At 33.2% G+C, this 13431-nt stretch overlaps 1 protein-coding gene across 1 annotated transcript in view; it reads left to right on the top strand.

The window, feature by feature from the left end:
• TENM3 (teneurin transmembrane protein 3) overlaps positions 1–13431 on the top strand; it is a 3314517-nt gene that overhangs the window by 1116096 nt on the left and 2184990 nt on the right. The gene's annotated exons all lie outside the window — the stretch shown is intronic.

Below are 13431 nucleotides of genomic sequence, written 5' to 3'. Positions count from 1 at the left end.
CTGCTTTATGAGATCATTTTGAGAAGTAGCTGAAAGGAAAAAAAAAATCTTACAATCCTTCTTAAATGGATTTGTGAGTTTGTCTCTGTGGATACTCCCTTTACCAGTGCAGATCTTCTCCAGTAAAACTCTTGACTCCTTTGTTTTCTGTTAAGCTACTCTACATATAATGAAAATGAAAATGGTGGCTCACTATCTTAGAAGCATGATTAATAGTTACCAAATATATTCCTTCTAATTAATAAATCATTAAATGTCTTGCTTATCCCTTGAACCCCTCCAAATAAAACGTACAAACAAAACCCTTTTGTCTTTGAGTTTCTGTAAATCTTTAGAGAATTTTCCAGTGTGCTCATTGTTTGTACATAAACTATGTGCCAGACAACATATATGTTGTCCATTAAAGAAAGCTAGGTGGCACAGAGGATAGAGTACTAGACCTGGAGTCAGTAAAACCCAAGTTCAAATTTGGCTTCAGACACCATGATCCTGGGCAAGTCAGGTAACTACTATCTGCCTCAGTTTCCTCAGTTATAAAAAGGAGATAATAATTGTGCTTACCTTCCAGAATCATGGTAAAGATTAAATTCACAAAAAAACTTAACAAACTTTAAAATAAATGCCAACTATTATGATTATTTTGTTGTTGCTATTATTGTTATATTATTCCTTTACTCTATGCATATGAAATAGATGGTCCACTCACTTTTCTCTCCTATATTTCTTTTCACATCTAAGTCTTCTTTAGGTGACTTATAACTACTATTTTCCCCCTTGCCCTGTGGGTCCCCTGCAGTTTTTATTCTTTCAAGATTATGATATTCCATGATCCATAACCACGAGAATAACACTGCTCAAAAATAGACTTTCATGATAGGAATCAAGTTGAGACCATTAAAAGTGCTCTTCCTTTTTTTCAAAAACGATTCAGTCTAATCTAATCCTCTTCTTCATTTTTGAGTCCAGTTTATAACCCATCTATGCTACCAGCAATAAAATATGTATTAATAGGGAAATGTTCTATTTTGATAATTACCTGTATGACCATAGATAAGTCACTTAACTTACAAATATAATTCAATTACATGACATCTGAAGATTTTTTCAGCTCTAATTTTATGATATTGCAGGGGACTCAATAATATAATTGGGGCAATGTAAGTTCTTTCTGCAATTGTTATTTTTGCCCCAATGTGAAAATATGGATTCACATGTGTGTATATAGTATACATGTGTGTATATGTATGTATGTATGTATAATCATTTCCCTTGGCTCTGTAGTGCCTGTGGACTAAAGCCACCTAAATAGGGTATCAGTTTAACATCTAGACAGAAAATCTTTGTTATAAATAATTCTTAGTCACATATATTTAGGCATTATCTTTAAATTTTGTATTTAAGGTCTTCATAGTCTAGTAATATAGACTATGATTAATGGTTAAAAAATGTTCATAAATGAATTAATTAATGGTTAAATGAATTAATAATGAATTAATAAATGGTTTATAAATGAATTTGCCCACAAAGTAAGTTCTGCTGTTTAGTACAAAGCTCTTTTCTGGAAGACAAATTCTCTTTGCTCAGATAGACCATTCCAAAGCTACTTGGACCTGAGCTGGAAAACTTGGTGGCCTCATCTATTGCATCTGTGGTCTTTTTTGGCAGAATATACATAAACTGTGTAGCTTACATGTCAGTGAAAGTTTTATTGAAAATATTGAAAGGAATTATTCTGAATGCGAGAGACAATTAAGTAAGAGACAAAGAAACATTTCTCCCTTCTTCCCCCCCTTCTCTCCTCTTTCTCTCTTTATTATACATATATACACACATTGCATACATACATAATCATGCTATAGGCACATATACACACATGTGCACACATATATAATCATCAGCATCATAATGCAACATATTTTATAAATGTTAGAGACCTAATGAAATTGATTAAAGCAATTTAATTAAAGTGTACTCCACTGTGCTTCTGCCCCTTCCAGACAAAACAGCTCAGTGAACAGGTAGCATATCCCCAGTGAACTGTGAATATCAAAGTAGGGGGAAATTCTTCATTTTAATGAGCTGAATTTTCAGAACCTGGACCTCTCCCCTGACAGGGTTGGTTGCAGGAGGCAAAATGAAAGTACCTGTTTTCCTTTGAGACATTAGGCTGCTAAATGCTGCGAATGCCAGAAATTAAAAATCGGGGCTCTGAGTTACTTTGAGTCTCCTCTGTCTGCAACTTGCCCTTGGGCTGGAAACTATTTGTTAAAAGCAAAACAGCTCCAAGATTAAGAACAACTTCTAGCATGTTAGGAAGGGATTCCTCCGCCTTTGGACATACAGCTTTCATGACAAGGAAACTCATTTAACTCCATTTTTTGAAAGGTCCACTCTTAATCTAGAAGCACATTCATTTCGAAATACAAATACCTAACCAAATGGAACTGCATTGCACACAATGCCCACTTCATTAATACTTCGCTTCACAATCTACCATCAGTGCTAATATTTTACCTTTGCCAACTGGGATCGATGATTATAGCTATTGCCCCGATTACGGTACACACAGGGTGAGTAGAATTGCTATTTCTTGAGTAAAGATCATTCAATAAAGTTGTGATAGGATGTCTCGTGCAGCAGCATTATACAATTTTTCTTTAAGCAAATCATAAAATTGATACTCAGGAGGGCACATTTTTACAGCGGGTTTGTTTTGGAGTTAAAAAAAAAAAAGGAAGCCTTTCATACTTTTGCCGAAAGAAGGAATCAGAGAGTAATCACTTAATTCACATAAATGCCAAATTCCTTGGATAGGGCATAACCCAGCTGCTAACCCCAGCCCATAATCACGGGTGGAGATGCACTTGAAGTGGGAAGGAAATGAAGCTTCATGTAATTAGAATTTTAACTCAGGAAAGTTGTCAAGAAAGTTCTCGGGAAAAGGAAGCCAGGTTTCAAAGAGCGACATTTACAGAGAGAATAATCATAATTACCTCCTTTTGGTGAAGGTGCATCCAATGGTTCTGAATTGACTCCCAGGTAATTAACTGACTGCAACTAGACAGACCCAAGGCTGCTGTTTCTTCTCCTTACATCTGGGGCTAGCAGAGAAGAAGGTCGCATCGCCCCTCAAGTACAAAGTACTGAGCAGCAGAACTGTTCTCCCCCTATTCACACACTCCTGCTTTGAACTGATTTTCAAGACAAGTGATTGCCTTTCTTGAAGATGTAAGTGAATTTTGCTTTCCTCAGCCCTTTAAGACGTTCCTATCACCTTGGTCACACTTGCTTTTCTCCATCTTCACACCCACCCACGGTGGAGTGTAAATGTATGCCACTGAGAAACTTGTAGCATCTGAGAATCTGCCTCAGATCTTTTACTTGTGTAGATTAAAATTCCAATCATACATCAGGGCAGTCCTTTGTTCTTTTTGTCTTTTTTTCCCTCTCTCCTTAAAATCAGTGATTGGGCAAATGACTTCATATTCTCAAGGTGCTTTCCATTTTGACTGCCAGAGTTCCAAAGTCAGAAAACAGAAATACTGTTTTGGCAATGCTACTACGCCTACAAAACTGTCTCCCCCTACCCCCTTTAAAGATTTTTTTTCAAAATTAAATGTGTCTTTTTTCTTTTAATGAACAGAAATCTACTTTCTCTTCTATCATACACCACATATGTGTTGAGGGGGGTCTTTGAATAAATGATGCTTAATCAAGCAAAACAAATTTCATTTATTGACAGTTGTTTTCTTTCTTTTTCTCTTTTTAGTAGATCTCTCCTTCTGTTCAGTGAATCTATTACCTCTTTGTCAGGAAGTGGATAGCATGTCTTATCATTGGTACTCTGGAATAATGATTGATCATTTTATTGACCATAGGTGTAACAGCTTTCAAAGTTGTTTGACTTCATAGTGTTGGTATTATATACATTATTCTTATTCTGCCTCTCATTTCATTTTTCTTAAGTTTATAAAATCATCAAAATTTATAATAATTATATTTTTGTATTAATCTCTGGTTTTGTTTACTTCACTCATTTGAGTCTTTCCATGTCTCTTTGGAGTTGTGTTTTGTCATTTCATTAAGCATAATATTCTATTATATTCATTTTGTTCAATCATCATATAACTTAATATCAGGCAGTACAACCATGGTTTGACTAGGTGGTAGTGGGAAGGGTAGGATGGAAATCTGGATGGTAATAATGATTTTATTGATTTAAGGAACTCTGAGATAAGCAAACACTCCATTCAGATAGATTGACATCTGGATAAAGAATTGTAATAAGAAAAATAGCTAGTATGTGTTAGAAGTAGGGCAGTAGAAGAAAAATTTCATCATCAACTTATTACATGATGCCCAGTATCAAATATACCCATTTTCTTGCAAATTAATTTTTATTTAAGGTTATGGGATCATTTAGACTTTATAACTGGAAAGGAACTTTTAAGCCATCCAGCATAAACTCATTTAACAGATAAGGAAGCTAAGAACCAAGTAGCCAGTAAGTATCTAAGATAGGATTTGAATCCCATTTATTCCTATTATCCAGTCCAATTCTCTATCCTCTACACCATGATACCACGATATAATCATTAAAGCAGTGCTTGTTTTATTGCACAGTGACCTCAATAAGTTTTGGACAAACAACAAACCTTGGGGTTCAGGATATTTATGACTTTTCAGAGGTTTTCTAGACTATTCAGAACACTTTTCTAGATGAAGATAAACAAAGGAAATCTTGAACTCTCTAATAGAATCATACCTACCAGTTATTTGGTAAACAATCAACTTTAACTGTCTAAGATCAAAGTTTTCTTTCTTCTCTTATTATTTTCTGGTTTTTAGCATTTATTTATCAGCCTTTAAGGAAAACAAGGAATCTTAGCAACAATGAAGCAACTATGGAGTATGGTATGCTAAGCAAAATGTTTTAGCAAATTACATTAGGAGAAGCATCTATGGTAATTAAAAAATAGAGAAGTGGGAGGAGTTGACTTCAAAATTAGTACTAGACACATTTAGTCTTATGTTTTTTTCTTCTTTGTATGTAATTTAGTTTTGGGGATTTTTTTTTTTTGTTATTTACATCCCCAACTGTATTCATACTCACTCTCTCCCAGAAAAAGAATGCTTTCAAATTCCTTGAAAATAGAGAAGAATAAAAGAGGAAGCAAAAAATCTTCAGCAAAATTAATCACTATGTTAGGAAGTAGAAAAATGTGGAACTCAAAAGGTAACAAAATGATGAATATTGAAAATTATCTATATATGTAATTGAAAGAATAAAATAAACATCCAGGAAAAAAGAACAAGTCTAGTATTATCCACTCACAATCCTTTACTTCTTGATCATTATTTTATATGTAACTTTACAGAGACATGTTTAAGTATAGGATATAATCATGAAAACCTATTATTAATAATCATCAGCATCTTAGAAGGTATGAATATATATATATCTCAGATAGTGAACTAACATTAAAGCTAACGAATAAGCTAAAAAGGTATGATTATTCTAGAATTATCATTAAAGTTTGAAAATAAGAATTTTAATATTGTTCTTTTATTTTTATAGTATTTTTTAGGAATCTCTATTCTTCCTGATTCTTTTGAACCATTTTACTGAAATCTTTCTTCTGTCATTTTTCTAGGACCCTTAAAGAAACCATTTATTTTATATTTCTTTGAATTTACCCACGTTCATTTCCTGTCTTCTCCCCTTTACCTGTATTTTTTTTTACAAGGAGTATATATTTGGGCCTCACCAATTTCAGAAACTGCAGAACAGATGGTAGTTCCTTAGGGAATCAAAATAAGGTATTATTTGATGATCTTGCAATCTCTTACCCTATTATTTTTTTCCGTGCCTAGACTACACCTCATATTTGCACAAACAGCACAGATTCAACCCAGCAAATCATATGCACATTAGATTTAAGTGCCAAAATCCCCTCTCAAAAATATCCTTTTTCTTTCCAAGGGGAGCTTGTAGCATCACAACTTGCTACTAAGGAAAATCCATAATTTAAAAACACACAAATACAGAGTTCATCTTCAAAAATAAAATTACATGACTGAACTCAATATGGGAAATGGTGCTGATATTTAAGTACAATTCTAAAATGCTTTATTTTCTAGGTAGTACTGAACTATGAAAATTCTTTATAATGATATAGCATTACCTACTATAATTCTTAAATTTATATAATGACAATTCAACTTTGATTACCAATGGAAGGAAATTTTTTTCTATAAAGTCCTATCCATATTAATAAATAGTTTTTATATATCATTCAGTTTTACCAAAATTTGGTAAAAAATCATCTAAAACCACCCTAAAATTTACTGTTAAGTAGATGATATTAAACTTCATCAACCCATTTGATGTTTCTTGCTTACAAACAAGTCACTCCCCCTCAACAATAAAGTTTGTATATTCCTATTAACATTGTCAGTTGTTTCTCTGATAGCTACTGATGGTAAATCTCTTGGTTGCATAGTGAAAAGAGTATGAGAAGAGCACTAGAAAGACAAAGAATTAAGAGGATTGTTTCTTCACTAAATATCTGTGATTTTGACCAAATTATTTAATTTCTCTGGATATCATTTTCCTCATTTCTCAAATGGAGATGGTAATGGATGGGATTGAAGAAAAATTGAAGTATAAATGCTTTCAGACATTATGAAGTTTTGAATAAAGATTTGCATGTCAGTTAGCATGTTTCCAGGAATTAGAATATCACAGATGTTTTCATTCTACATTGATACAATTTAAAAGGTTCCCCTCTACCTTCCCCCCCAAAAGTACCTGATATCTATGAAACCCAGATGTCTCTTATAAGATGCTGCATGAAAAGTTAGACATTTGATAAAGTTGTGGGATTATGAAAAGAACATTTCCCTACCAGTGCCCTCCAATATTGTTTTGAAGCAACGAAAAGAGGTTATAGCATAAATTTGATTTTTGTAACATTTGTATTTATGATTTTAAATGATTTCTTAGATGGTATATTTGACATCATTGGTAAATGGAGTTCATATGGTCCCATGACCACCCAATATTTCTTAACTGAATCAAATTAGATATCTATGCTGACCTTAAATAATTCTCTAGCCAGTGAGACTGCATCACTTTTCTGCAAAGTTTCAATATTTCTAACAATGAGTTAAGTAAAATGAGGAAGTTGGATTAAATGTTCCCTAAAGTCCTTTCCCAGGACTCTTTTAAGTCTCTTAAGTCCATGTTATAGAAGTTAGAGGAACAGCTCCTAGTAAATGCTATCCAAATCATCCATCTACAATGCTCTTCTCTGACCAACAAAATCAATCTAACATTGAAAAGTTCCTCAATATTTGCAGATAAATCAATTCCTCTTTAGCTCCTCTTTAAGCCATACAGAGGAAATAGTTGATACTAATATTCTTTCAGCCACCTTAAAATAGTTCTTTCAAAATGAGTAAGAATGGACTTTGCAAACTGTCCTAGAAATTTATATTACTGATTTTGGATGACCTTCCTATAATGACAAAAGGCCAGTTATAGTCTATTTAGAGACAAAGTAGAAAGATAAGATTTTTATTAAGCATCTATTACTGCCAGTCACCATGCTGAATATTTCATAAATTTTATTTCATTCGATTGTCACAACAATTCTGTTGTAGGGAGATAGGTCCTATTATTTTACCCATTTTATATGAGAAAAGTAAAGCAAACAGGTGTGAAATGATTTGCCCAGGCTCACAGAACTGGTTAGTATTTGAGACCAAATTTGAACTCAATTCTTCCTGACTCCATCCAAGTCCAGTAATCTATCCATTAATGCTATTCAGCTAAGTTCTAAATAATGCATTCTTTGTGATTTATAAAATGATCATGAATATAATATAATAATCAACTCTGCATTAATCAACTCTTGCATTAATAACTAGCAAAGATAGTCATCAAAAATTTCACATCACCAAAGTTCTTGAGGTCATTCCAAATTCTTGAGTTTTGCAGTGATCATATGGTTAATAACTATTAGAAGCTATAATTACCTGTATTATAATTGCTTCATTTTGTTGTGATATGTCAGATTCAAATCCCAGTAATAATACTTCCTATTTGACCTCAAGTAATTCATAACCCCTTTCAGTTTTGGTTTCCCCATTCTTTGTAAGTCTCTTGGTTGCATAGTGAAAAGGGTACTAGAAAGACAAAGAATTGGGAGGACTATTTCTTCACTAAATAACTGATTTTCCTCATTTCTCAATTGGAGATGGTAATGGATGGGATTGAAGTAAAATTGAGGTATTATGCTTTCAGACACAATGAAGCTTTGAATAAAGATTTGCATGTCAATTAGCATGTTTCCAGGAATTAGAATATCACAGATGTATCTGTAAAATGGGAATTATAATGTTTGGACTACCTTGAATACTGAAAAATGTTTTGAAAACCTTAAATCACTAACAAAATATGATATAATATATACATACAAACATATTTATAAATACATATATATGTATATATATACATACCTGCACATATATATTTTTTTTCTTTTTTCCTAAGGATTAAACTGTACCATTATGCAGCCTGGGAGTTTTTTGTTCAGAACTTATTTACAAATCTGAAATAATGATCATTAATGAATATGCTCAGCACATCTGTTACTATTAGTTTCAGATTACACTATGCTATATCCATATGAAGTTTAGATATTAGAAAACCTTTTGTTTCTAACAATTTAAAAATGCCTTAATGATTTCTTTAGCTTTGTTTCTCCGTCATTTAAGGATGCAACTCACTCCTATCAAGAGTTATTTATACCAAATAAAATAGTTAAACAAGCCTATTGGGCACACCTGGGCAAGGTGCCCATATAGATCTCTTGAACCTATAGCTACTCCGCTTCACTGCTGAAAGAGGGAAAGTTTATTTTATCTTCCATTCCTCAAGAACAAGATTAATAGTTATAATTACTCAGGGTTTAGCTTCCTTTTATAATATTTATGTGTTTATTGTAGTTATTATGAATTCTCTAGTTGACCCACTATTCAAGTTAGTCATAATTTACAGTTAACTATGAACTTTCAAATTATCCTGTGTCTTAAACTGGTTACATGGGAAGTGGTCACTGGAGAAACTGCCTGAGCAATTCGAAACACTCAGAAGCATCAATATGAGTTATCAACACATGATTTTCCCCCAGCTGGGGGGAAAATTGCATTGTCCTTCCAAAAGGAAATTATTATATTATCTTGGCTGCAATATATGCAGCACTTCTGGGAATCATTCCCATGAAAGTTTTGTCTAGAAGCTATATCTTGTGGTTTGGAATTGATTCAGGTATTTAAAAGATGCAAAAAAAAGTGGTAAATGTAAACATGCCAGGTCTCACCGACCTTACAGAGTTCATCAGCTATGGAGGTTTTTCATTTTAGAATGACTTAACAACAGCAAAACATTAGAAGCTTTGCCTCTAGAACCTTTTGTATTTAATTAACATAGGGTAGGTTGGAACTGCCTGAGTCTATATCGGATCCCCAAATTAAAGAAAAATAATTAGTAAATGAAGTAAATGTGACTGTTTTCCTCTCCAAAGATGAGGCTTCACTCAAGTGGTTGAAATATAGACCGAGTGAATATAACTCTGGATTTCCTGAAAGATCAAGATGGGGAAGAGAATGGCACACAGCATACAGACACACAAACACACACAAGCAACATGCAGTCTGAATGGTAGCAGTAGTAGACCACAGGTACTAACTGCTTGTATTCGATCCAGTCCTTTTATCTTTTTTAGCAACAGATGGGCGGAATCATTTTTTTCCCTCGATGTAGTAGTAGGTAAGACCAAACCTCTGCTGGCAAAGCTGCTCAACTCCTGATTCATTGTGGGATCTCCCAAAACTTGCACTTCATGGAAGTGGTCCTCAAATAAACCTCTCCAGACAATATTTTTTCCTCTTATAGTAAAAAAAAGAGTTTACTTTTCCTAATATTACTTGAAATTTTGGTACCCTCTCAACAGAACCTTTTGTTTTTGTTTTCAAGAATTTTTGTTTGTTTTTAAAGTAGTTAAGAATTGTTTAAATCATGGAAAACCAGACTGCAGCTTTAATTACTATAGTAATGATATTTGGCTATGAAAGCATCTTATGGGTTTACGAAACCCTTTATAAAATCCTTGAAGGCACTACTATAGTAATCTGCATCATTCTGATGGTGAATCTAATCTGATTGGGAATATCTCTGAACCCATTGCTAATAAGTTTTAATCTTCATATTAAATGTTGTATATCTCAGGGATTATTAAGAAAAGTCCCAAATCTTAAATCCTTTTCCCTATGTCAATTACTTGAGACAAATGGTAATCATTTCTTTCTCCTGCACTATAAAAATGAATGTATTTATTGAACAGAACTAAGTCTAAATGGGATCTGAAGTTTGTCAATGGCACTATTTCTCTCCCTTTGCCCAGTCTTCTGCTCCTTACCCAATTGCTCCTTAGGATAACAATAACTTAAAAATGGGGACTTGCTATTTAATTAAATTGAATACCATATATAAGCATCTACTCACAGAAGACTCCTGAATGTACCCTGCATTAAACCAGTTGTAGGAAGTACAGCAATATGGCAAATTGGTAGAAGATATATTGTTTAATGAAAAGAAGTGGGATAATTCCTCTTTACCTATGAATAAAACTGCTCTTCATAGTGGCACATTCTCCTAATCACTCTAGCTTAAAACCTGAGAGTTATTAGTGATTCTTCCCTATTGCTCAACACTGCATGTAGTTAAGAAGAAAAATAAATCCTTCATTCACCTTCCACATTTATTCCCTCTTTTCCATTCTTACTGTCCCTGATGTAGTTGGTAAATTTGTAGTATTGAAGCAAACTACTCTCTTGTCTCCCTATCTGCCGTTTTCATTTTATTTTGTTTCTTAATATGTTTTCCATACCACAAGTTTCCTTAAGCCATTGGAAAATGATACATTTCATTGTTGGTCTTAAATTTCCACAATCTATCCCAGAAAATGTAAAATCCTAGAGTGCGTTTCTATACATTGATTTGGTCTTCACCTCCACTCAGAGGTTAATAATCATTCTATAAACAAGGATATTGGGGGGGGGGGGTTTGCTGGGCTTTAAGTAATCCCCTGAATTGCCTTACTATATTTATATTCTGCCACTTCTCAAAAGGTATATCTTTGAGTTAGAAGGTCCTGGGATCAAATTCCTTATTCTGTCTATATTCCTTCTTGGACTATAAGAAGAGACAATCTGCTTAGTCTTAATGTGCCTCAGTTCCTACATCTCTAAAATGGACATAACATTTGCAGTAATATATAGGGTTATGGTGAGAAAAGTATTTTATGAACCCAAACACGTAATGTTAATTGTACTATGACATCCATCTTATACTTTTGAATAATTAAAATCAGCTATTAAAAAATAGAGTAATATAGTTGAAAGAATGCTGATTCTGGACTTGGCAGAACTGGATTTACATCCTGGCTCTAATCCTTACTACATTATGTGATCTTGGCTAGGTAAGATGATTTCTCTGTCTTATAGTCCCCTTATTTGTAAAATTTGAGGATTGGATTAGATGTTTTCTCAGGAATCTACCAGCTCTAAATACTCTAATTCATTTTCCCAACATAGCTTGTCTTCATACTACTTATGAATCTTTGTTTAGAAATATTCCTCTGCCTTGAATTTATCTGGATATTGTATGTTCTTTTACCTCATCATGCTTAACTGAAATACCCCTTCCTCTGGAAAGACCTATCAAACATTCTTTGTTGGAGCTATATCAAACCATATTCTTCCAGGGAATAAAGTACTTTCCCAGAGTAAGTTAGATCAATTGGGGAGAATTTAGAATTTCTTGAATAACACTTGAATTGATTTGAGAGCCATTTAATATATGGTTCCTGTCTCTGGAAGTCACTGAGTTCATAACAGGATAAAGTCAAGTTCTACAAGGTGACTAAACTGTCGATACATTTAATCACTTATTAAAAGCTGTCCCAGGTATGCACTTTAGTCATACATTTAGAAGATCTTGATTTAAATGAAGTCTAGTTCCATTAGTAATGCCCTTTGAACTGTGTGTTTTAAAAACCATTGAATAAGAAAATAATTCCAAACTATTCATGAGAATTAATAGACTATTTATAAATATATATCTCCATATATATATATGTATATATGTATGAGTGTACTTTTTTGCTAAATAGTATTTATTCTGACAGAGAATAGCTATTAAGACATTATTGAGAACACAGAGGTGAGGCTGTACATAATGTTTAGTGCAGTCACTGATCCAGAAATTCAATACATAATGGTTCAGTGTGCCTTGAATGCTCTGACCAATGTAATAGTGGTATAAAGGTTATCAATTACTTCAGGCATCACTGAAAACATGGATATGCTACATAATGCTTTGTGTAGGCATCACTGACCCAGAAAGTCCCACTGTAATAGTTTGGTGTCTCTTCAATATTTTGACCAGTATAATCTGAAGTGTAAAGGTTATCAATTACTGTTGGCATTAGAGAGCACACTTTTGTTTTCAATGATACTTATAAAAAAAGATTTGTGTATGATGCCACTTTCTTTTGTATTTAGAAACATAGAGTGCTGCCATAATTCAGCTGCTTCCTTGCTGTCAAAGTGAATTCAAAATCTCTCTCAGCTTTCCCTTAATTAAGAAAGATTTTTAATAGTAATTTTAAAAGTAGGTAAGCTATGTATTTAAGGTATTGCAATTATTCAAGACAAATTTTATAGTATTATTCTATTTATGATACATCATAGGCTTATGGATAAAGTCAAGGTTGGGAATTAGTTTCAATATAGTTTCATCAATGAAAATTACATTAAAGAAGAGGCATTAGCATCTGATTTGTTGCTGTACCCTTAAGTTCATAGAACTTTTCCTTCTGACTTGCGATTGAAATCCCCCATATTTGTTGTCTCCCTCATTAGAATATGAGCTGCTTGAGGGCTAAGGCTGTCATTCATATTTGTAACCCCAGCCCTTAACTCAAATGCATTGCACATAATTTTCACTTAATACATGCTTCATTCATTCTTTCAGCATGAGCTGAGTTCGATTTTATCTTCCAATATTTCCTATCTGTGGAATCCTCTAAGCAAGTCACTTAACCTTTAGATTTCTGAGGTGACTCCTAAGATTTATCCAATAAGTCATTAGTTCTGTTGGTGGAGAAGTTTCCCATTAGACATTCCTCACATTAAAAATATCACAGATCCTATATTTTAGTAAATATATATTTTAAATGAAATACTTCAAAACATTTGTGTGAATTCTAAACACACACACACACACACAGCACATAAACAGATCATAAGTCCTCTAAATTTTAGTGGATAGTTTCAGGAATTTCTAGGACAAAAAATTTATCA

This window comes from Macrotis lagotis, chromosome 3 (assembly GCF_037893015.1).
Source record: "Macrotis lagotis isolate mMagLag1 chromosome 3, bilby.v1.9.chrom.fasta, whole genome shotgun sequence".
Lineage (NCBI taxonomy): Eukaryota > Metazoa > Chordata > Mammalia > Peramelemorphia > Peramelidae > Macrotis > Macrotis lagotis.
The sequence above is the reverse complement of the archived record's forward strand: the minus strand, read 5'-3'. Positions and strand labels throughout refer to the sequence as shown.